The sequence below is a fragment of the Anser cygnoides genome, chromosome 8, assembly GCF_040182565.1.
Source record: "Anser cygnoides isolate HZ-2024a breed goose chromosome 8, Taihu_goose_T2T_genome, whole genome shotgun sequence".
Classification (NCBI taxonomy): Eukaryota; Metazoa; Chordata; class Aves; order Anseriformes; family Anatidae; genus Anser; species Anser cygnoides.
The window spans coordinates 15122506-15147574 of record NC_089880.1 but is presented as its reverse complement, the minus strand read 5'-3'; the positions used below and the strand labels follow the sequence as shown (position 1 = coordinate 15147574).

Here is a 25069-nt window from a genome sequence, read left to right as displayed (position 1 = left end):
TGTTTTTTAGTAGAAAGAAACAAATCAACACAGCAAACACAACTATGATGAAAACGCCTTTATATCCTGCCATGATGTTCAAGAACAAGTTTTAGAAGCAAACCCAAAACCTTGCATTGCAACAAAAAAAAATAATAAAATAACATAAATATAATAATAATAGTACATGATAATAATTGATTGGATAAATTATCAGGCAGCGTACAGAGTGCTCATGTATGGAATGACATCTTAATTGGGTGATGTTTTACTGACCACTGTAGAACACTCAAATGTTAAATTTCTGCTCAATTTAAATAATAATAATAATAATAATAATAATAATAATAAGTAATTGGCATGAAGTTAAGGTGAATGCACAATGGATTTCCCTGGTTCAGCTCTTAGATACTTTTATCTTTATTAGATAGGAAGAAATGAAATACTGGGAATTCTAGGCAAGGAACAAAGGCTGAATGTTATTGAAATTCCTTTTTCCCCAAGACCATCTCCCGGACTATATTCCCTTATCTGATGTCATCACAGCACTTTGTTTAACATGGAGCACATTTAAGTGCACTTTATTGCTGTACAGACTAGATATATCAGAACTTATTTAAATGATCTTCAAGCAGTGTTTAGGCTAGCAGTACAGTCCCCTACAGTGGATACTCGCACACTAAGTTATAACTTAGTTATGGAAATGGTAAAGTCACCTAAGAATCAATAACAAGTAATCATCTGCAGTAACATAGAGACTAGGGTGAACTAGAAGACTATTAACCCACTTTGTTAGCCAATATTGTCTTCCATAACCTTCTTCAAGGTGCTCACTGCCATACATCTAACAGAGCTTTTTGTGATCTCTGATCTCCGGGTTTCCTCATCTGTCAAATAAGCCAAGATAAGGAAAAATCAGAGGTCAGACATGTAGATAGGAATAGCTCAATCTGGACCTGGCACAGCTTCACATGGAAGACATTTATTGATATGCCTGAGCTTGCTGATATAAACTTACATAGGTCTACAGGACAGTACAGTCCAATCAGAGGTCTGGACCACCTCTCCTATGAAGACAGGCTGCGGGAGGTGAGGTTGTTCAGCCTGGAGAAGAGAAGGCTCCACGGAAACATTAATGGTGGCCCTCCAGTACCTAAAGGGGGCCTACAGGAAAGCTGGGGTGGGAATCTTTGTCAGGAAGTGTAGTGATAGGACAAGGAGATATGGCTTTAAACTACATGAGGAAAGATCTAGATTAGGTATTTGGAATAAATTCTTCACTCAGAGGGTGGTGAGGCACTGGAACAGATTGCCCAGAGAAGCTGTGGATGCCCCATCCCTGGAAGTGTTTACGGCCAGGTTGGATGGGGCTTTGAACAACCTGGTCTAGTAGAAGATGTCTGTGCCCACAGCAGGGGGGCTGGAACAAGATGATCTTTAAGGTCTCTTCCAACCCAAAACATTCAGTGATTCTATGATTCTATGCTAATTCTTCAAGCTGCAAATTAAAAGTAAAATGGTCATAGTAGCCTGTTCAAAAACCATTGACTCCTGTAATTTCACTGTATGTGTATAACAGCTGATAAGTCATTAACCTTGAAGCATGTATATCAGAAGTTCTGTTCTCAAGAGAGTGAACAGCACAGGAAGAACATGGTAGTGGACAGGTTTTGGTTTTACAAACAACTTGTTTTTAAGTGACTGTAAGTATTTACATCAGTAGAAGCGTTCACTAGATTATAAAAATGTAACATAAGTTTGGCAGAGCAAACATCATAAAGGGATAAGAAAAAGCTTTTATTTTCCATTACAAATATAGATACTATTTGCTATACCAATGCCCCAGGCATTTTTTTTTCCCCAAGAAAATATATTTTGGAAATAAATCATTTAAACAAACAGTTTTAATAGTATGAAAGAGAAAAAAAAATACGAATATGAATTCTGATTTGATTTTTTTTCTAACGTGTTAAAATAATGATTAATATCATTAAAAAATAAAGAAAACAAATAAACACAACAAATAAACACAAGTTGTTATTCTAATGTATCATGACTTGATATCAAGCCCCTGAGAAACTTGTTTCTGAGTATGACAGTGCTGGTGTAAGGCGAAAAGCTGGAACTGTATTCTGTATCTCAACCCAATATGCAGCAGTTTATAAACAGTTTCTTGTGACAGTCTTTCTTTCATGTGGACATTCATGACAAAGAAGTAGTGTAGAGGTTCCATCCAGATAATGTATGCCATAATATTGGGAAAATAATATCTACTACAAGTTGTCTCAGATTCTTGACTAAATAAACTCTACAAATTAGTTTAAGTTTGGATAGCTCTTAGGTCTCTGGTTCAGAATTGGAAAAAGATATTCAAAGGTTTGCATGGACTACCTGCATATCTAATGATATTGCAAGGACTCTTAATTTAGGTTTGTTTGATTATTTTTTTTTTCCATAAAATGTCTAACAACAGTTTATTAATTTCTGAATTAAACAAAAAGGGCTGGGAAAAAAAGAAAAGAAAAAAAAAAGAGTTGGACTTTCTAATTATTGCTTACCTTGTTAATATTTTGCTTTCCATCACTGAACTCTTGTCACTGATCTTTTTGATTAAAAAAAAAAAAAAAGAGAGAAAAAAAAAAAAGAAGTAAATATTGCTATGGAAAATAGTAACATATGTGTGAGAAGGATGGTTAATGCAACCAAACCCAAGGTAAGCAGTACCCACAGTAGAAAAGATCCCCTTTAAGAGAGAAACCAGCAGGATAGGAAATCAAGAATAAGCAAGGATGGATGGAATAGAAAGACAACCCATTTCTCTTCCAACTTTCCCAACTTTTCCAATCACCTTAATAGTGATGACTAATATGCGGTGACATATATATCAGTGCTACAGAGACATCAGTGCTAATTATACAGCATTAGCTCTGTGGTATTGTAAACACAGAGCTAATTTAGAATATGAGTGTCAAAAATAGTCATTTTTGTGTTTGTAGGGATGATCATTAAGAGCTAGTCACTCTTTTTTTTTTTTTTTTTTTATATATATTAAGTGGCTCGGTGAATTTAAATACTCCTATCACAGAGATCTCTAGCTGGTATGTATATGTGTATTATAGTTGCAACATCCTCTTAAAGTACTGCCAGTCATTTGTACTGGCTTTAATTCACAGCCCTTTTAATGGGAACAAACAATCTACTGTATGAGCAGACACTATAATTACCTGACCTAGCCTGTCTCTTTTGCTTAAATGACTTATTTCAGCAGCTGTAATATCTTCTTCCTAACAGGCAACCCTGTGACTTGGGCTGTAGTAGCCTGTAGGCCAGTGGTGGCTCTAATACATTAAAGATCATGGGATCGCATTGTATGGAGAAATATTGTCCAGATGCAGTGTACTGCCTGCTGCTGTCTGCTGAGGTGCTGAGCTCAGTGTTAGTATTTGCACTGTCAGTGTTTGGAGCAGAATGTAAATGTGATTTGAAAGACACATAGCTCTTCATAGTTCAATTCTGAAAGCAGTGGTATAGATCTGCAGATTCCTGTTTGCATATCTAACTATAGAAATCAGTTCTTTGTTCTGATGATTAGCGTGTATTTTTGTGTAAGGAATACCACTGCTGCACTGTCAGTTTGTCATTGCAGTTAGCTGGTGCAGAAAATGGCTCGTCAAAAATTTATGCAGCTTATCAGCTTTGAATAAATACTTGAAAAGGTATGTCATTAAAATAAATGTTTAATTTGATAGAAAAATAGGGGCTTTGTTTATTTGGTTTGGTTTGTTCTGGTTGTGTTTTTTGTTCGTTTCCTTGTGTCTTTGCTTTTAACATTTAGGTTGCCATATCATTATGATGAGACAAATAATTTAGAGCATAATGTAAGTGCAATTAGAAATAACAAACAAATTAACACATAGTATATATCTAAAATATTGCTTCTCCAATTCCTTTGCATTCTCTGGATTGTTTAATTTTGAAATACACATTTACATGTTCTTGATTTACATCTTAAAGACCAGTTAATATGAGAAATATGGATCATATTAGGAGCTTTTTCAGAACAAATCTTGTAGCTCATAAGAACTGGTGATGAGTGAAAAATGAATGTGGAAATTCTTTCTTTATTTTTATTTTTTTAACCATTTCAAAAGCCACATCATTGCTTATATTACACACTACATGGAAAGGGAAGGTTTAACACAAGAAATGCCAAACAAAACAGACGATCGGGCAAAGTCAACAGATTTACCAACAGCAAATCATGCCTGACTGAGCACATCACTTTCTTCTGTGGACATAGAGAGAGCAGTGGATATGGTTTACCTGAACTTCAGCAAAGCATTTGACACTGTTTCCCACAGACTGGCTGTGTGGTCTGTGAGACAGGCAGGAAGCTGACTGGCAGACTGCACTCAGGGTTTTTGCTCAGGCTGGCAGCCCATCCCCACACTGGGAGCCACACTGTTCAGCATCTTCATAAATGACCTGGATGGTGAGATTGAAAGCACCCTCACCAATTTTGCTGATGACACTGAAATGTGTGGTGAGGTAGACACATCAGAAATAAAGCCATTTTACAGGCAATTTAAATTGACACTTTTTACTTCTCAGCAATCGCACACAATAAAATGGGAGTGGTTGAAAGACAACTTACATACAAGCTAAGAGCACATAGCACATGACTAACAAAATTGTGCTTCTCATGACAAAATAAACCATTTTGGGGAAGGATAGCTGCTTGCTGTGCCTAAGGACTAGCTAGCCAATTAATGAATGTTTTAAGGTCACAACATTGTCAAGAAATGGTAGCCTTGGCAACAAGATGGTGCCTGCCATGGAAATGGCACCGTAAAATGGAGGCTGAAAGCAAATGGCAGCCTCTGAGAGGGGAGATGTGGGAGGGGATTTTTGGCCTTGATGTGCTTCCAGGGTGATCAGGAAGGCAGAGACCAAGCTGCTATCCAGTCCATGCTATTCCAGTCCCAGGGTGGCATAAGGACGTTGTTTGTGGCAGTGGCAGGAAAATTGTTCTGTGGGGTAAACGGAGGTGGGAAACTGGTCGTGTGACCAGCATGGGGCTTCCAGGTCCAGAAGCATGGGCAGCGAGGAGTGGGATAGTGAGTTGGGCCAGTCTGACCTGGGCAGGAAGTACACAACTGAGTGATTATTAATTCCTAAAAGTGATGTTCAGTGAAAGCTGTTTTTCCCATATATGTCAGTTAATTTTTTTGCTGATACCTATATAATAAGTCAAGTAACTCCAGTGAAGGATTTTATGTATGCACGAGTACATTGACTTCATTTATGAGAGAAAAAAAGAAATAATAAAAATCTAATTAACTGTTTGATATTGCTTTTGTTATTTCATTTATGATAGTCATAATTGCATTGCTGATTTTTAATTAAACGTGTATTTTCTGAAATATGTCACATAAATAATCCTACTGAGCCATACTTCTAATAACTATTCATCATTCATTTACTAGGTACAAGGGGCAGTGGGAACAATTACTGAAACGTGCTTCTACAAGGCAGAGCAGAGCACAGGAGACTTTATAGAACATCTCATTATCTGGTTAAATACATTGATGGGCTTACGGTGGATCCAATTTTAACAGATGGGTAAATTTAGTGTTGTCTTATTCCTTGTTTTTTAGAACAATGTCCTAATTCTTTCTAGTAGGCTATTTTCTTCCGTGTTACTTTGAATGTTGATAAACTAAACGTTTATATCCATGGTAACTTCTTTTCCTTATTTTTTTTCCCTTGTTTTGTGGTGGGAGATACTGGAATTCACTAAGAAAACAATAGTTGTAGTAAGTACATTTGACTGACCAGATCTTAAGATAGTTTATTAGAATCTATGCTTCTTGATGTCATGCAGAACCTTAAGATGGACAGATAAGTTATCTGTACTTAATGAGAACCAATTACTTTTTCAAATGAAGTGAGCAATTTCTGTATTCAATATAGTTGAATTAAATGTAACTTCATTCAGTGAAATGCTTCGTGCTTCAGTACTGTTCTGTTCAGCCCACAAAATCTATTGCGTAAAGAGGCCACAGAGGTGCCATAGGGTTGATTTTTCTTTAACTTCTAAAGTTTTACTTTTTAAAAATTTAACTATCAAATATTTTGTATTCAAAATCCTTTTTTAATTATTTTTTTTTTAAAGAAAAAATACGTTTGGATGTATTTTCAAACCTAAACATAGATTTAGCTCACATTCAAATCAAGAGTGTCATAGACATTCCTGAAGGCTTTTCTGAATAGAGAAGGACTTTAGATTAGCTTACACTTCACTCCTTTACCAAAGCCGTACTCATCATTAAATATTGGTTTTCACAGACATCTATGTACTTAAATTGATCATTACCCTTTTCTTGCTGGGATGAATAACAGTTTCATTCATTCTCAGTAAGGCTGCATAATCAATAATGAACATTGGAAGAATTCTCTGTTTATGATGAATTCAAATAGGATTTTTTTCCAGGGTGGTGCTGACAGATGATGCTGGACTAAAAGACCTGGGAGAAAGGGCTTCTCTTCACCTCTGTTTTCCTACTGACTGCAACTATTTCACTGGGACAAGGAAGAGACAGATGTACACTAAAGAGGTGACCAGTCTCTATTAAACAACCTATTTATAACATCCTGATTAATAACCTAGAACCAAATAGATCCTGTATTTTAGAAAATGCTCATGTTTTCATATATATCTTGGGTATTTGAAAATTAGTCTTTTGGCTTTCCAATTTGAGAGGAGAATTTGTGGTGAGTCTACTGTATATAACCTCTGTGAGAAACTTGTGTAAAATATACTTTCTGAGACGGAATTATTCCATATGTTAAATACTAATTCATTGAAATCTAAGCCTTAGGAACAAGTCATCTGGAAGGCATTTATAGAACCCTTCAAAAAAGAGTTTGGTGGAAAATCACCACAAGTGTTGGCAGAATTGTATGTGGACACCCAAAACTAAACATTCCTCTGCAAGTATTCTACTCTTGAATATTTTCGCCCATGCATTTTGTTTCCACAGCAAGTATTATTAAATAAGCTGAATGAACTAAAGCTCTTTTTTTTTTGCTGGGATTGATGGTTCTTCAACCTTTTGTTTGATTGCAGGTGTCTCTGGGAATAAAATGGTTCAGAATTAATTTCTTTTCCTTGCCTTTTCAGTACATTCTTAGCACCTGCTGATTTTATGGCCTGTCCCAAGCATACCTAAGCATCTGGCAGTTTTCCTTTTTGTCCTACTGTATAAAACTCTCCAAACTGCACTGAAAACTTTGTCTCAGGATCCCTTCCATTCCAGGCTTTTTAGAGCTAAGGTAGAATCTATTTTCATAGCACAGATGCTGCACTATGAAGCACTGGGTAGACTGCTCAAACCTATGTTCCATGTGGATCATTTATATTTATAAACAAGTATAGGTTCAGATTTAGAAGGTAGGTCCAAAATGGAATGACCCTTCCCCCCCTGAAAAAAATAAAAAAAAATAAATAATAAAAAAATCTCTGAATTTTACTTAGCCAACTAAACCAATTAATTTAGCTTAAAATAGCACAAGGATTAGGGGAAGAAATAAATTTCACTTTGAAAATCAAAGGGAGCTGAATCTCATTATGTTATAACACTATTCAATTAGTCATTTTGTTTTAAAGCACGACTATGTATGCAACTTGTATTCCAAAGTGACAGCCAGACAGTAAATCCCTATCCAATGATGAAGTACATGTTGTTGCTTATAGGGTGAAAGTAATGAAGAACATGCAGCCTTCTTGCTAATACTCATTCTTGCTGTCTTGACACCTGAACTCTTAAAGGTTGGGAGAAAATATTGATGTAAATGTTATGGATAATCCTTACTTGGAGTGAAATAAGAAAATGTACAGTTTGACAATGCTTTATTACTACTGTAAGATGCAAGAGCATCTGACAAAACTGTCAAAATAGCAATTAGACTCTTTAGTCCTATCCAGCTGAGGAAAAGATGTAATAAAGAAGCAAAATGATTTGCACAAGGAAAAAAAAAATATATATTTTTTCTACCTACCTCCTGTCAGTTTCCTACCTACCTCCTGTTAGTTTTAAAAATAACATTCCAGAGCTCTGAATCAAGCTGGAAATATAAAAGTTTCACCAGTTTAAATGAGTTCAGAGGGCAGTTGCTCTTTTGTCTTTGATCTTGTATTTACAACTTGAATACTGCCAGAACTGGCAGAGACAGTGCAGATAATTACACTGCTTTATCCTGGACGTTTGACTTCTTAGCACGGAGAAACACAGATTTTGAGTATGTGAACTGAAAAGTAGAAAACATCTGTAATTCAAGATGATCAAATAACTTTCTATTAAGTGATAGACTATAATGTGAAAAATATGTTTCTGAATGGAGACAGAGTGAATGTCCACATTTCTTACAAGAGTTATCTTTTAACCCTAGATAATATATCTCTGGACTTTTATTCAGAAATATTTCCAAGTGAATACAGAAATTTCCTTTCCAATAGAAGCATCAATACTATGATAGTCTGTAAATAAGTACAACTTTCTGCCTGATGTGGACCTGCCATTGGGTGAACTGTCATGTTAAAGGCATTCAGAATGTCATTTTTTAGTTGAATTTCTGTGTGAATGTAAGAAGTGAAATGAAGCTTGGAAAGGCAGATAGCAGGCTAGAGGAGACTGTTAGAGGCGTTTTTTTTTTTTTTTTTTTTAATTTATTTTTTAATTCAAGATTGACTGTGCCTTATGTGGTGGACATTGATCCAACTAATTAAAGATAAGTAGAGAGAGCTCTTAAGATATCAACAATCTATACTAGTTCATCACTATTACTATGTTCAAAATAAACGGATTCTTTTCTTTTTGTAGAAACTTTATGTACTTGCAGATCACAGTGTTCTTTCTTCTTTCTTCATCTGTGCTGTGCTGAGCAGCCCCAATTTATTCAATCTTTCTCAAAAAAATAATAATATATATATGTGTACTGGACAGGAACTAATGAGATAGGACAAAACATTAAGATCACAAATTAGGAAGGTAAGTGGGGCTCATGATAAAGAGTAACTACAAACAACAGTTCTTCCATTGTTTTCTCTTTAGAAATGAAACAGAAGGAGGAGAAGAGGAAGGAGAGAAATACTCAGAGTAAGGTCATGCCTAGCAACAATCTGGAGCTGCATGTCACTGACATCCTTTTTAGACTTTCATTAGATCTGAGTGGGACAAGATTTATAACTTCAAGTCTCAAAAATAACAGCACTAGGATTGAAGGCATGTCTTTCTTGCTGTGGGCATTAGGTGAGCCAGCTAGTGATGGTCTGTTGAACATTCTACACGCAAACAAGGAAGAACTTTATTTGAGATGGGTTGATGGCAATGCCGGTAGCAGCAATCATAGAACTGTGAGAGAAGTGAACAAGACAGAAAATTCATTGAGAGCAGCCAGCACTGACTGATCAATCTGACAGTGTTTCAAGATGAGATGACTTCCTCTATAGGTAAAGGAGAAAAACAGTTGTTAGATGCCTGGACTTTAGCAAGGTATTGACACGGTCACATATAGGGTACTTAAAGCCAATTTAGAGCAATGTGGTAAGCCAAATATACTATAAGGGGATGGAAACTTTCCTGAAATGCCAGACATAAAGAATGGTTATTTTGGTACAAAAATCTATCTGATGGTTGGTTATTAGAAACATCTCTCTGAAATAGATACTGCAGCCAATACCATTTAATATCTTTACTAACAACCTTGGTGATGGTATATGTTCACTTCTCACATGACACTGGTGAAGAGCAGTCAATATATTGCTGCAGCTGCAAGTCAGAGACACTGACAGGTTGGAGAAATGGGCTATCAGAGACCTTATGATGCTCAAGAAAATCAAATAAGCAAATAAAAAAATCATACAACAGCATACTTTGGGGGCTGCCTAATCAGAAAAACGTTTTAGAGAAAATGAGCTGAGGGTCCTGGAGGACAAATGGAATATAGATCAGCAGTGTGCCCTTGTGGCAAAGAACAACAACATCCTGGGCTATGTTAAAAAGAGTGTTAAATAGCAGGTCCAGCAAAGAGAGATCATTCCCTTCTATTCAGTTGTGAGACCATGTCAGAATGCTGTGTCCAGCTTTGGTCTTCCCATGCCAAGTATGATTTTGAGATACCAGAGTGAATCGAACTACCAATGTAGCTGGGTGTGTGGAACTCTTGATGTACAAGGACATGCTATTTCAGAGATTTTTTTACAAGAACTAGGCCATTTTAGCCTAAAGAAATAAAGGCAATGGAGAAGCAATCTTATTGCTGTCTAGAAAAAGAGTAGATGGAGACTGACTCTTTTTGAAGGTTTACTGTGACAACACAAGGGAGAACAGGAATCTGGAAATTATTCTTCCATTTATGAACAAATGATTGCATAGGTTGTGCAGATATCCAGGAGGTATTCAAAATTTGGCTAAATGTGTCCCAGGGCAATCTTGTCTAACTGGACAAATCAGGAGCCAGGGATTGGACTAGATGACTTTCAGAGTTTTTTTGTAATCCAAACTGTACTGTTTTTGTATCGCTGTTCATAAGAGGCTCATTGGAGCAATGTAAATTAGAAATCTGTTACATTCCTTTTCACTTTTTCTTTCTTTTTGCATCACATTAAAATACTTCTAGCTAAATTATAATGTTTTGCTGATCCTTAAATGAAGAATTTTATCTTAATCTGTGTTTTCACCTCCTGAATTCTTTAATTTTTGCTTCAATATTCTTAAAAGCAGATCAGAAAGAGCCATGTCAGGATGTGAAGACCTGTAATCTGTAAGATGCTTTTCTATTTTTTTCCCATGCAAAGCTAATAGTGAAATAGGGTTAGACTCATAAACAGCTTTGTTTCCGCTTAAGATTATTATGAAAAATTGCTGTTTGCTGAAACAGATTAAATGTAACATCATTGTACTCTAGGAAGAACTGAAATAACATAACTTGCCTATTAGAATTCATTTTCCAAAATTTGGAAATTTCATTTGGAGATGATATTGTGTGTTTTGACGTCAAGGGAGAAGGTGACCAAGCAAAGGCGGGTAATTGCTTCAAACATAGAAATGAAAATGGTGGGGAGAACCTACAAAGAGATTTTCACTGTTTTTAAAGCCTCCTGTTCTAGTGCCCCCTGATGGCATGATGCTTAGTATATGAATGTTGCATGATATGTAGCATATATAAAAATTCAGCTGCCCTTTAAATTTCAGGAGATTTTATTGTTAACTTATGAATAAAGGAATGTGTAAATTATCAAGTGGAATGAAAACCTCATTAACATAGTCCCTTGAGTTCTATGTGCTATATCCTTTCTTTATCCCAGTACAGTTGGCATGGAGTTTGTAGCAATGATTTTTTACAGGAGGGTGCTTTGCACACTGGTTAACAGGGAAAGGAAAAATCATATAAACAAGAATACTAAATGTCTGACAGTCTTTTAGTTCTTTGTATCAAATGTAACTATCTGTATAATGTCTGACTCTTGTTTTCTGTATCCTGATTTAAATTAGCTAAACATTTTAAAGATAGCTGTATCAACATAAATGAAATATCAAAGGAAAGAAGACCAAGTTCCAGCCATGTATAAATTTGATTATTTGATTATTTTATTTTATTTATTTTATTTTATTTTATTTATACATCCACAACATTTCTTGGTCCAGAATTTGAAATGATTGCCCATGCCTATAATAAACTAGAATACTTGAAGATTGTAAATTAGCTTTTACAATCTCTACTGACATACTTTTCAACTGAAAAATATATATATATCTATATTTGTTAGAATTTCTGCTAAGTTATGAAAAATTAAACTGCTTTTAGAACTGGATGAGCTCAATTATCTTCTTTAGGTGAACTAATGCACCTAAACAACCATATGTATAATCTCTGAACTGCTTTAAGCTCAGGCCCTTGTTCTTGATCTGTGTTCAAAGAATATTGTAGATACTCTGTGCCTACCCTTGCATTTTGTCACTTGTGGCCTTACCTTGCTGGCTTGATTTCAAAGCTTGACTTTGCACAGAATTATCTGGTGATCCCAGAACTTTTGGCTGAACTTCATTACCATCCTCAGACCTCTCTGTACACTTGCATGTATCTGGTGGGATGATACTTAGTCAATGGGACACTGACCTTCTGGTCTTGCTGTTACACCTATTCACCTTCCTGTTCCCTAAAATAAAAGTCTAGATTATGTCAGAAATTACTGTCTTTTGCTGCTGAAAGACAGTGTGTTGTTATTTCAGGAAGAAGTCTAAATCTAAACAGTTAAATAACAGATGAAAGCTGGGGAAACAAAACAAAACAAAACAAAACAAAACAAAACAAAACAAAAACCTGGAAACTGCTATCTTGAGAAGCACCAAAACTTCTAGAACAAAAATCACATTCTATAAAAAAGTGGCAAAAGAAGTTGCGGAGTCAATTCTTCCTACTCAAGTACTGAAGCCAGTTTCAGCATATCTTCCTCTTTTATGTCTTATAACAATGCAGTTCCAAACTGAATCCTGTTGATTAATGTGTGGAGGATCTAAACTGAAATTATGCATATGAAACAGAAACAAAGGACAAATAGAAGTAAGTATGTGGTATCACAGATAAAACAGGAAAACAGATAATTGGCAGATAGATATTACCTAAAATGAGGAATTGCACAAAAACAGCTCTTAAAAAAAAAAAAGTAAATAGTCATATATACAATTTATTGCAAGAAATAAGAAAGAAACAGCAACAGATTTATTTATTTATTTATTTATTTATTTATTTATTTATTTATTTATTTATGTGATTATGAAGGATAGTATAAGTGGCCTGGAGATTAGTCACTGAAATTCTCTGTAGAAGACAAGCTTATTTGGAGACATAGATTGTTCTAAAAAGCTGCAGTCTACTGCAGGATTAGGGGTTACTTAAACTATAGAGACATTTTATTCTTCTAAGAGCAAAAAAAAAACCCACCTCAGATCTAGCAGAGGTGAAGCTGTGACAGGTTTTATTTCTAAGTTCCATTTTAATTACTGGACAAAAGCAAGAATTGATGTCATGAGTGTTAAAATTTAATTTGTCAATGACTATTTTGTATTCATTTTTTCAACAAGTTATGATATTTTGAAATAAGATTAATTTGATATATGTTTTTTAATATAAAACTAAAATTTGTAAATACATAAAAAATGGTGGGAACCAGTTAGATCCTCATTTGTCATCAGTGGAAAAGCTGATCAATATTTTAGATGTTGATGGTGTCATTGATATTTGGAAGAATTTTATTCCAAAAATTAAAGAAAATACATGGTTTAGTAGTCTAGTGCTGTTTTTTTTTTTTAATCCTCTAATACTAAGTCTCACTTATGCCTTTATACACCATTGAAGATAACTACATGCTCTATTATTTTAAATAGCCTCTCTGACCATAAAATGTCTTTTATTTTTTTCTAGTATCATTTTTTTCCTCCAATTAAATACTTCCCATTTATTTTTAACTGTCACTTTGCATATAATATTTTTTTCTTTTTTCGCAAATGATGTATTTTTTATTTCATTTTCTTCCTGAGATATCTAATTTAAACTTATAATCTCACTGCATGGAGGAGGGTAAGAGGGTAAGCGTTAGGAATATTGACTGTGTTAAACTTTCATGTCACAGAGATTCCTTTTAGAAATTCTTTATGTGAGTGGTCAATTAAGGTGTTGAGGAACGTTCGTTTTTTTTGTTGTTGTTGTTTTTTTTTTTTAATAACCCATACTGCATAACTCCTAAAAAGAAAATAAAACAAGCAAACAAACAAAGAAAACCACTTCTCAATTTTCTACATCTATATAAGGCTGACATAGTCTAATCATAATCTAATTATTGTGACCTTTCAAAAAAAATACTGATACATCTGGTTTTTTTTCTCTTTTTGCTGTTCCCTGTAATTTTGATTTATTACAGCATCAGTTGTCATATTAAAAATTACAGATAAATGCATTGGGGAATAGCTAACATGGCAAATAAATTGCCGTGATCAAATTTCACAGCAAACTCAAGGTAGAAGACATTGGAAATATTAGTCAAGTAAGTCAGTTCAGTCATTCAGCCTTTTTAAGGTCATACACGTCCGTTCAAACTCTTATAATAAATACAATAATAAATAATAACTTAATTTCAATAAATAATAAATATAAACTACATTTTTCTTTCATGTCTTTCATGTCTTCAGGAAACTTTTCAGAGTATCTCTTGATAGACACCTGATAACAGTAAGCCTTCCAAAAACTTGCTAATTCACAATTCCTGTTCTGAAACTGAAGAGACAGGGGATGGGTCTGGATAGATGGTACATATGAACTAAACTGGTTATTCAGATCTTCTTAACAGACAAAAGGGATGGTGAATTGGATAAAATTAAATTCTATGTTTGTAATTGTTCTTTCTACCAATATTGCAATTAGGATCTATTTTCTGTTATTATTGCTCTTGCACAGAATTAGTGTTTAACAGTTATACGCTGTTACAGAAGACTCTGAATTCATATAACTTGCCACAATTCATTTAATATTATGTAAAAATTATGACATATCACCGTGCTTATAATTTATTTATTAATTTATTATTAAAATAAAAGGGTCATTTTAAATATAGATAGCCCAGAATTCAAACTACTGTATTGCAAGACTTTACCCTGGGAGGCTGACAGTGGCTTAATGAATTTTAAGCTATTACAGTTACATAAACATATAAATTCCCAGTCACTGAAGTCTTTCAAAGATTGTAGGAATGATTTGAGTTGATGGCTGTGGTAAATTGCTCTGTTAAAATTACTGTTTTATGAAAAAAGATTTTTTTTTTTTCCATGATATTACTTGAGATCTGCAAAAATAGGTAAAAAATAAAATGGCGAATTGGGGAATAGCTGGGCTTTCTTGTCATGTTTGTAAACTGTACTTACTGTGTTTTCCGGAGGAGGTGTGACTAGAACGCAATAAACTTGGCTCTTTGAGGCCTCACTTTCTTCATTCACATTTATACAAATATATCTCCTATACAAATATATCTCCTATACAAATACACTCTACACTCCTATACAAATACACTCTACAGTCTTACAAATAAAATAAATAAAATTATCTATCAATAGCCTGCTTTTCCTTCCATTGCTGTGTTCTGAAATTGACTAAGTAATTAGATGAGAACAGACAAAAGGCTTGTAATAGGCATAACAAGAAAACTCATCAAAGACTAGAAAAATTGGAGTATTTCTTTCCATTACTGATCAAGAGCAGTTAACTGAAGACATATCTAAAAACACATAATAGCTGATCCCTGTTGATTTTTTTTTTCCCAGTTTAATAATTCTAAGACATTATCAGCATTATGCCATTATGCTTTCAAGTCTCATTTCAGAAGAAGCAGCTGAATTTTTTGACTATACATTTTGTTTCACCCTTTTCACTACTAGTGAAAATTTTGTGAAATTTTCAACACTGTAGTCTTATTTTAAAAAATATTCAAAATAGTAAAATAATCTTTTTCAAGCTATTTCGGTCCTCTGAAACCTCCCCTTTCTTATATTTTCATTCAGTTCACGTTGATTTTACCTTTCAGAATACAATTACTTAATACCATTTCAAAGGGAGCAAATATCTCCAGGTTTATTGGCATCTTAAAGAAATAAGTTAATAATCAATATCTATTAGTAATCCTTTTGGAAGTAGTATAGGAATCCTTTTGGAATTAGTATCCCTTTGGAATAAACTTAAGTGGAATCACAAAATAAACTCACACAGTAAATTAACTTTCACTAAAAGCTGAAGGCTAGACAGAGCTATACTCCTTTACTCTTAGGATACTGTATCTTAAGTATCTACTGGGAAGAAGACATCAGAAGGAAAAATAACTACTTTACTCTGCAGTTACCTGTGCTATTTAACAAAGATGATATGTAGCAAACATTTGAAAGGCAGCTCTAAATAGTTATTATAGTATACTGATTAAATTCTCCTCTGGAAATGAATTTTATTTTCTGAGAGAAGATTTAAAGATCCCAGAACCTGAAAATCTTTTGAAATCCCTTGTTTCCTAAAATGTTTACAATGTAACTGTTCACAGAGTCCTTTCTTACATGCAGATTACAAGCCAAAAGAGAATTCTTAAATGAATGAATATTTGAAACGAAACAGATTTCAGCAAATAAAACAAATGAGCTATCTTCCTGAAAAAAAAATAATCTAAAAAGTAATGTAGGTGCATGGAAAGAAGTGAAATACCCCCAAATCAGCAGTGAAGTAAATACAGTGACAGAATTTGCCTCTGAAATTTGTCCTGTACCTGTTTCTTTAACATGGATAATGGAAACAATGTTGATAAAAACTCTGAATGCCAGCTACGGTTTCTCATCCATAAAGCTTCAAATGTAGTTTTATTTCATGCAGGTGTGATACACCATGGAAACACTCAGGTTAGACGTATAGTTATATTTATGCTACCAAATAGTGCAGTAAGATAAGAGCAGATATGTACGGCAAAGAAGTACTGATCAATAATAAACAGTCCTCTAGTATTTTGACAATTTTATTTTAGACTCACTCTAGTCTTGTGCCATTGATTGAATGCCTATTAGTGACTGTAATGCCTTAGACATAGTCCTGGCGAGCGTTTTATTATCATTATTATTATTTTCTAAAAAGAATCCAGTTCTTGTGCTCCAGAATTTCCAAAATGTGAACTGAATTGCTAAGTGGGGGTAAAGAATTACTTGTAATGCCCTGTCCTGACCAAACTTGAACCTAGTGTTGATATTCTCTAGATAAAGTCGTCACTATTAAATTACTGCGTAAGGAGTTTAAAGCTACCAGAATCTAGTCTTTAAGCACTATGCAGTATGGTGTAAGTAAAATTAAAATTATAAACTATGTAAGTAAAGCCATACTTACACTAAACATTGGTTACTACTTTTGTAGAATTTAATCTGAAGGAATTCACAAAATCATCTGTAGCAATTTTGCATGGATTAGGATAACAAAGTATATCTACACTTTTTATTTTTATTATTTTGGAGATTTAATATCTACTGTCAAAGCACATTGCACAGAATGACAGTAGATAGTGTGTGCAAAACAGCCTACAGGCATACACTGAAGAGCAAAGAAAAAGTAATTACAAACACTTCTCAAAGAACTAATAAATATTTCCCAAATCCATTTTAAAGGAAATTGGAAAAGGACTTCGTCAGCATTCAGACAGGCCTCCAGGAGAATGCAGCCTCTGACATTTTCATTGAACCGGGTTACCTTCAGGAAAAGGGAGTGTTTGATTCAAAATGTCAGATTTCTGATCACTGCATCAAAAATGTAGCTCCAGAAAATTCTTTTGCCACACTTTTTTCTCCTGAATTGAGGAGATTTTTTGAAATTTTGGGACTTTTGAAAAAATAGAAATGAGACCAAAAAAAAAAAAAAAAGTAACTGTCTATAGAACAGTGTAGCTTCTGTTGAGTTGGAAATAAGGTAGTATCATATATCTCAGGAATAAATTACACTGATGATATATTTTGTTTTCCAAATCTCTCCTGGTTGAAATGCAAATATCATCAAGTAAAGAAAAAGCTTGCACCAGTAGTCTAAAAGAAAAGTAATTAAATATGTTTGAAGTTCTAATATTATTCAAGAATAGAAAAAGTTCAAGTTCTATTCTTGTTCAAGATCTAAGTAACTAGTTCAAGTTATTGATGTGTTACTTGTATGGGATAATCAAATTTCAGCCTGTACTTTCAGATTGTACATCCTTCTGCACTAAATACTGTTACTGTGGTGTCAGTAGAGCTCTAACTTTTTAAAGTCAGTTACAGTGGTGCTAGATAGTGGGCAATAATATTAATTCACTGTTTCATCTAATGTGTGTTAACTAATGTTCTGAAAACCATAAAAACAGAATGATTGAGATCTGAAGGCACCTCTAGAGATCATCCAGTCCAACCCCCTTGCTCAAGCAGGGTCAACCCAGAGCCATGTCCAGATGGCTTTTAAATACCTCTAAGGTGAGGGACTCCACAGCCTCTCAGGGCAACTTGTTCCAGTGTTTGATCAGTATTACAGAAAATAAAAGCTTTTCATTATATCTAATTGGAATTTCCTGTATTTCTGTTTGTTCCCCTTGCTTTTTCACTGGATACCACTAAGGAAAGTATGTCTTCTTTACTCCTTCCCATCAGGTACTTATATAAATACATAAAATTCCCCCTGAGCCTTCTTGAGGCTAAACGGTCACGGCTCTCTCTTCCTCTCCTCTTACGAAAGATAGCTCCTTTAATCATCTTCATAATTCCTTGTTGGACTCATTCCAGTATGTCCATATCTCTCTTGTACTGAGGAGCACTGAACTGGACACAGCACTGCAGGTGGCTCTCACAAGTGCTGAGCAGACATGAAAGGTCACCTCCCTCAAGTTGCTGGCAATAGCCTTCCTAATGCAGCCCAGATAAAATTGGCCTTTTGCTGCAAGGGCACATTGCTGGCTTATATTTAACTTGGTGCCCAGTAGGACTCCTAAGTCCTTCTCTGCAGATCTGCTTCCTAGCCAGTTGGCCCACAGCCTTTACTGGAGCATGCTGTGCCCTCATCCACCAAGCTAGTAATCTCATTGAAGAATGTTACTGGACTGTCAAAGTATGAATTCCTGTTCATGAATCCAACCTGACTACTCCTAATCAGTTTCTGCTCCTTAGTATTGGTGGAAATGATTCCTGGATTATTTGCTCCATCACTCTCCTAGGGACTGAGGAGAGACTGGTTGTCCTGTACCTCACTTTTTGCTCTTCTTAGAAATTTCTTCCTTAGCAGATGGAAATGTGTACCTATTGTCTATCTTCAAATCCTACGCATCAGCTAATCATCTTTTAGGATCTGCTAAATATTGGAGATTCAACAATCACACAATTCTTGTTTTTCTTGGTTTTCTCATAAATCAAGTTGCTATTTTCAGAAACTACATGAGTATTTTTAAAATAACTTAAAATAAGTCTCTTGTTTTTATATACATTCAATATATTTGTCTCCTATTAATTTCTTTGCTTCTTTTTCCATTTCATGCAAATATGGTAGTTTCAATATTGTGCTTACTTAACTGCTGCTGAAAATGAAATTCATAGGCTGTTAGAAAGGGAATAAACCAACAGAATTGAGAAGGTACAAAGCATCTTTGTTTCACTGTAGAACCTGTTAAATAAGGATAAATGAGACAAAAGGATAAATGAGAGAAGGATTTGGAAAATAATAGCAGGTAAGAGATTTCCTCTTCTTTTGTGTTCTAAAGAGGAATGTGCTCTAGGTATTACACAAACCAACCAGAGGAGAAGTGTTACTAGACCTGGTGCTCACCAATGCAGAAAAGCTCATTAAAAAGCCCATTGGAGGAAGCCTAGGTAAAGTGACCATGCCCTGGTTGAGTTTGTGATCTCGAGGAATACAGGTCTGGCTAAGAGCAAAGTCAGGGCCCTGAACTTCAGAAGAGCCAACTTCCAGCTGTTCAAAGAATTAGTGGATGAGATCCCATGGGACACAGTCCTTAGGGACAGGTGGTCTTATCAGAGCTCATAACTCTTTAAGGATATTTTCCTTGGTGTGCAAGAGCTCTCTATTCCCATATGTAATAAATCAAGCAGGGAAGGTAGGAAACCAGCATGGTTGAACAAGGACCTGCTGATCAAACTTAGGCAAAAGAAGGAAATGTATAGACTGTAGAAACAGGGCCATGTGCCCTGGAAAGAGTACAGAAACGTTGTCCAGGTGTGCAGGGATGAGATCAGGAAAGCCAAGGCACTGACGGAGCTAAACTTGGCGACGGATGCGAAGAATAACAAGAAGGGGTTCTACAGGAATATTAGCCACAAATGAAAGACTAGGGAGAGTGTAGCGCCTCTGACAAATGAAGACAGAGAACTTGTAACAACAGATGATGAGAAGGCAGAAGTACCTAAGAACTTCTTTGCCTCAGTCTTCACTAGTGGTCTGGCATGCATTAAAAGGAGTGTGTCCAGCAGGTCAAGGGAGATGATCCTCCCCCTCTACTCTGCCCTGGTCAGGCCTCACCTGGGGTACTGTGTCCAGTTCTGGGCTCCCCGGTACAAAAAAAACAGGGATCTCCTGGAAGGAGTCCAGTGGAGGGCCACAAAGATGATACGGGGCCTGGAGCATCTTCCCTATGAGGAAAGGCTGAGAGACCTGGGTCTGTTCAGCCTGGAGAAAAGAAGGCTGAGAGGAGAGCTCATCAATATGTACAGATACCTGAAGTGTGGGAGACAGAGGGATTTGGCCAACCTCTTTTCAGTGGTTTGTGGGGACAGGACAAGGGGTAATGGCCACAAGATGGAGCACAGGAAGTTCTGCACCAACATGCGAAAGAACTTCTTCACAGTGAGGGTGACAGAGCACTGGAACAGGCTGCCCAAGGAGGTTGTGGAGTCTCCTTCTCTGGAGATATTCAAGGCCCATCTGGACGCCTACCTGGGCAGCCTGCTCTAAGGAACCTGCTTTGGCAGGGGGGTTGGACCCGATGATCTCTCGAGGTCCCTTCCAACCCCTACAACTCTGTGATTCTGTGATTCTTCCCACATCTCTCAAGTCCGTGAACCTCCAGGTGGGGGCTGGGGGAGCAGAGTCCCTCCCACTGTCAGTGAAGAGTAAGTTTGGGACCTCCTGATGCAATTTAACAACTACAAGTCTATGGGGCCTGATGACATGCATCCCAGAGTCCTGAGGGAATTGGCTGATGTAGTTGCCAAGCCACTCTCCATCATATTTGAAAAATGGCAGTCAGGCGAAATCCCTGGTGACTGGAAAAAGGGAAACATCACTCCCATTTTTAAAAAAGGGTAGAAAGGAAGACCCAGGGAAAAATATATTTGCAGAGAATGTGAGAGAGGAAGTACTACAGGAAGATGAATTTAACTTACACTGCTAAGTTTCTTCTGATCTTTCCACCTCACTTTTGAATACTTTGTATTCTTATCAGGAGCTTTCCAATACTTCTTTGTATAAAATATATAAGTCCATGAATAGCTCAATTAAAATAAAACATATATTGTGTTATTCAACATGAATAAGCACCTGGAATCCATCACTTTTTTTTTTTTTTTTTTTTGTAGAATACAGGGTGTGAGCTTTCACACTTATAAAATCCAGATAGATATATTTATGAAGTGAGTTGGCAGACACATTTTCAAAGAATGTCGGCTCAAAATTATTGCTCTGTCTCCAAGTATCCAAACAGAACACTAGAGGGATATTACTTGGGATATTATTATTATTATTATTATTATTATTAATTTTTTAAAGAAGTTGGACTCAATGATTCTCATGGGTACCTTTCAACTCAGGATATTCTATAATTCTGTGATGTTTTTTTAAATTCTTCATCAGTGTTAATCTTAGTCACAACAGAGTATGTAGTTGATGGGATTAAGTGTTCAAGTAACTGTTGATCTGCCTTAGCTTACTGATGCTGGACTGAGATATAAATTTATATGATATTATGATAAAGAGAGTAAATTCACCTTTCTGGTGCCACATTGCAGCAAAGAAGAATGTCTAGAAACTATAATGTTGCAATTAAAATTTTATTATTTACCTGTCTGGCTGTATTCCTTTCTAGAACACTGTTTTGGGCAGTCTGGTCTAGTCTTGTCCTCTTCCATCTGTTCAATGGGAGAATAGAAGCTTTATGTTCTAACAGTTTGGCAGGTTTGACAGTTTTCTTAATGTTGTATTTAGAACTTTAAAATATCAGTGCAAATCTTACAGCTGGAGGAAGGTCATAAACAAGCATGTTCTTATAATTAAATTACATGAAAAATAATGTAACAGTTTGTAGGCAAATTGTACTTCAGTGGGAAGCCAGACTTTAAAAAAATAATAATTATTAAAAAAATGATTTGATTATGTGAATTTGTAAGCAGGTGTCTAATGACCTTTAATCTCAAGAACTGCTGCCTGCATTTCCTGTTTCTGGAAGTAATAGGTAGAAATTCACTACCTAAAATCAAAAAATATATACTTGTAACATTTTATTCTTGTTTATTGCTTTCTATACACACACTTTCTACTGATTCTATGAAAAAGTTTCTTCATATCAGTCTCTGAAATCTTCCATCAGGAACTTTGCATTTTTTGATTTTGAGAACATTAAATAGTTAATTGACATAGCTCTCATTTTTGTTTGGTGTGAGACTGGGGCCAAGCCAAATTACGCTTGCATAATACTCTAAATTATTTTCCTTGTAATTTGTCCAATCTGTTCAAATAATATTGTGTCCTTTTCAAAATTAATCTATAAATAGTAAAATATCCCAGATGAAGTTTCCATCCCTTATTCTCCAGTACTCCTCTCAGTTTGGGGGAAATAAAATATTACATTAGCAGAATCTGTGTATATCCCTCCCAATTATTATATCATTTTGTAATTTATTTTAATTATGCAATATTTGAAGCAAAAAGATTCTTAATACTTGTTCTTGCTCCTTAAGTGAGTTAAATTCACACTCAGTGAAACTGAACGCTCTACCTAAGCAAGTTCTTTCAAACTTAAATTAATCAGATTAATCACTGGAGCAGTGTGAGGTTATAAGATGAGGGAAGATATGTGACTCTCATAATAAACTATAGATGGGCTATTATAAAAGCTAAAAAAATATCAGAGAAGGCATAGTTTACCAAGAAAATCTGGCCTTTGATGCTAGTGAACAAATGTCATTCCATTATGTCTATACTGTAGAAGTGCTACAGGCTGTTTTAGGCTAATGGTAAATAGCAACCAAAATGAAATATCTACCTGAAGGCCAAGCAATTTAAGAGAGCTACAGATAGGACAAATACAAGCAAAATCAAGGTTTCCCTTATTAATCACTCTTTGTACAAAAAATGTCCTCTTCTTCTCCCCCCATTCTGTTTATTTACAATGATAAATTTTATTCAAAACTTTTACATTTAGGTAAGACAGAAGGTAGGAAGGAGATGGAATTTTACTGATTAATATAAGCCCTATCTATTTTTCTTTCTCTCTCAAAAACAAACAAACAAACAAACAAACCTGCCATTTTTGTACTGTTTTATATCTTGCTCATATCTTTTTTAAAAAATCATATTTTAGAATTCTGACATTTGCTGAGTTTCTTCTGTCCATTATAAAGAAAGTGACAATAATTTTATTAGGCTGTTTTATTATATTAGAAAGCAAGAAGAAGATGGGGAGGTAATCGATTGAATGACCAATGAACCAATCCTAGAGAAACTGTGTGAAATATTACAGGGTTGCTTGTTTGTTGGTGTTGGTGTTTTGTTGTTGTTGTTTATTTGTTTTAGTCAATAGAATATGTCTGGAAGTAAACTGGACCACTTCTGATTAGCTTTAAAAATAATAGCTGTGATTTCTTCATGTTAATTGCTATATAGAGCATTGAATTATCACAATCACAGATGCATAAATAGTGCAATTGGCACTATAAATCCAGTCACATTAATCACAGTCACAAATTCACAAACAGTGCAACACACTTTCAGTCTAGTAAATGACTGGTGTAGTTTACTGAAGCAATGGGAGTAAAAGTTCTTTTGGTTTGCCTGTGATAAATATATTGTCTGCAAAGCATTCGCAAATACCAAGAATAAGGCAAACACAACAAACTACACATGTGCTAACTTTTGAAACAACTCTATAGAGAATGTTAGGTTTCTCAGGGAAGCACTTTGTATAACAGAGGGTTTGAATCTCACCCAATAGGTGTCCCTATGGAGGGGAAGAGAGGTTCAGCCTGCCAACTGATCCTAGAAGTCAGAAATGTCCTTCCAACTTGTCTATGATGGTGTCTTCCCTCACATTTTCCTTCTCTTGGGCCATTTTATACTATTTTCTTACATTTAGGTGGAGCTTGAGTGACTTCAGTCATAATTGTCTTTGTTGTGATTGGTATAATTTTTTCTCACCTTTATTTAAAAGTATAGGCTCAGAAAAATTCCGAGCGCATGCTAAGTGAGGGTGCACACTGGAGGCATGTAGCCTTTGGGTTGAAGGTGTGTTTTGGCATTATAATGCGATTATAAGGAGCAAGGTTCACCCAAGGGACAGGATTTGGTTATCAGTTAGAGTCAGGGCTGGCCATGCGATCTATCAGTTCAGCAACACCATCCAGTTCCCCATCCCTGAAGTGAGAGCACAGTCTGGCTGTGTTGTCTTCACTCCGCTTTACTCTCCGCGCTACCCTCCTCTCTTGAAATCAGCACACCAAGCTTCCCTGGTGTCAACAATATCTAAGGCTGCAGGCTATGTTGCCAAGGGTCTATTGGAACAGATTGCTTGCATATCTGCCACATCTCACCCTGGAATTTTCCTCAACGCTGAAGCTTCTTTTAAGATGTGGACAAATGCTTAGCCTCAGTAAGTGACCTCCAGCAATTATTCCAAAGAGAATAATTTAATGAAACTTCATTGTTTTATTATAAGTTGTTTCTTTAAAACTAGGTACCAGTCATCTTGCCTGAGAGAGGGCATCTTGAGAGAGGGCATTATTAAATGTCTTACTGGAGTGTCTGTAAGTTGTTGGAGCATTTTGTCATGTTGTGGGTCAATTGGAGGGAATCCTGCTGTGTAGCACACCCTGTCTGATAACCAAGCTCCACCCCCCCCCCCCCCCCAAATGCCTTTACATTTATTTCTCTTCTGTCACATGGGATGATATTTTGAGAATATATGTCTTCTGATGTATGGTGTTACTCCAACTACGGAACTTAAGTTATAATTCTGGTATGAGTTACAATGTTGACATAAGGATAAAGTCTTTATGGGATAGGTGACAAGACTGTCACAACTAGTTCAGGTATGGTTTGTACATAGATTAAGCTAATCAATACAAACTCATAAAGCACACATTTATGTAGGGCCATCGGCTAGATTAATGATATGAAAAGAATGGAACAACAGTATGGTGAGTGCCAGCTGACCCAGCAAAGGTGCAAAGATGCTTTTGTCAGAAACGGTGGAAAGCACAAACTGGAGCGGTCATCTTTCTTCCCT

At 35.6% G+C, this 25069-nt stretch overlaps 1 long non-coding RNA gene across 1 annotated transcript in view; it reads left to right on the top strand.

Moving 5' to 3' along the window:
• Window positions 1–3346: 3346 nt before the first annotated feature.
• LOC125183853 (uncharacterized) overlaps window positions 3347–25069 on the top strand; it is a 73598-nt gene continuing 51875 nt past the window's right edge. The window contains exons 1-3 of the long non-coding RNA XR_010833277.1: window positions 3347–3695; window positions 5466–5601; window positions 6473–6596. This is a non-coding gene — a long non-coding RNA (uncharacterized lncRNA). The remainder of the gene's footprint in view (window positions 3696–5465; window positions 5602–6472; window positions 6597–25069) is intronic.